Below are 1087 nucleotides of genomic sequence, written 5' to 3'. Positions count from 1 at the left end.
TTACAACGTCTAAGATTGCTTGAGAATTATTCGTAGTTTAAAAGTAAATAGCAGCCTAAGGTATAAAAATAGCTAAACTTGGAAGATTCCGTACACAATACGAAATCCTTCGAAAAATATTAAGTATTTATTCATAATGGCTACGGAACCCTATCTTGGCCGGTTTTTTTCTATATTACAATCTTTTATTTAACTTGCAACGTATGTATGTAACTACCTAATGTATATGCGCGGGTAAATCTTGCAAGTTGAATTAGACCCACTTCCAGTAGTTGGATTGACTTGAAATTTGGCATACTTACGTAAATCTGGTGACAATACAACCAGCTGTTTCGTTTTGTAATTGTTTGTTAATATTCTTTTGTTTTATGTTAGTTTAATGTGAATAATGTTGTATTTTATTTTATCTCTTTCGAAAATTTCTGTTTGTCTCTTTACCGCTACGTAATTTTCCCGCTTACCTCTATATAACAAATGTTTTTTTAACTAGGTTAGCTGGAAGAGATCCTTTAGGGATAAGCTCGCCTTTGTTCTCCTCTCTGTGTATTTGTTATTTTATTTTTTATGTGCAATAAAGAGTTTACATACATACATACATACAATATAATAATCTGGTGTATTATACTTTGATCTTCAAACTACTAAATGATCACATTTTAAGATAAGGTATTGAAGTGGATGAGGTTACCTTGTCCGCTCTTACGCATAAGGTACCTATTTGCTATTTCGTTTTGCTTTAATAAGTATTGTATCTTCAGGGCCTGACTACTGTGATAGAGATCAGCATCCTGGACGACACTGGAGCTGTCGTGTGCATTCGAGTGCCTCTCAAAATTAAGCCGCCCCGAGTCCCGCGCTCCAGTCTCAGTAACTGAACCGATGATGCCATCAATCGCTCAGAGGCGTCTTTACCTATAGTGCAGGGTGTGCGTTGCACACGGGCGCAGCGGTGTTACGGGCGCCGGCCGCGGCACTTTGTGCCTATTCCATTTTGGCGCTAAAGTAATAATTGCACACGGGCGCTACATGGGCTAACGACGCCGCTGCAATCGCTCACGCCAATCTACATAATGCTGATCTTCTGGTG

The sequence above is a fragment of the Choristoneura fumiferana genome, chromosome 10 (assembly GCF_025370935.1).
Source record: "Choristoneura fumiferana chromosome 10, NRCan_CFum_1, whole genome shotgun sequence".
Taxonomy (NCBI): domain Eukaryota; kingdom Metazoa; phylum Arthropoda; class Insecta; order Lepidoptera; family Tortricidae; genus Choristoneura; species Choristoneura fumiferana.
This window is presented reverse-complemented; position numbering follows the sequence as displayed.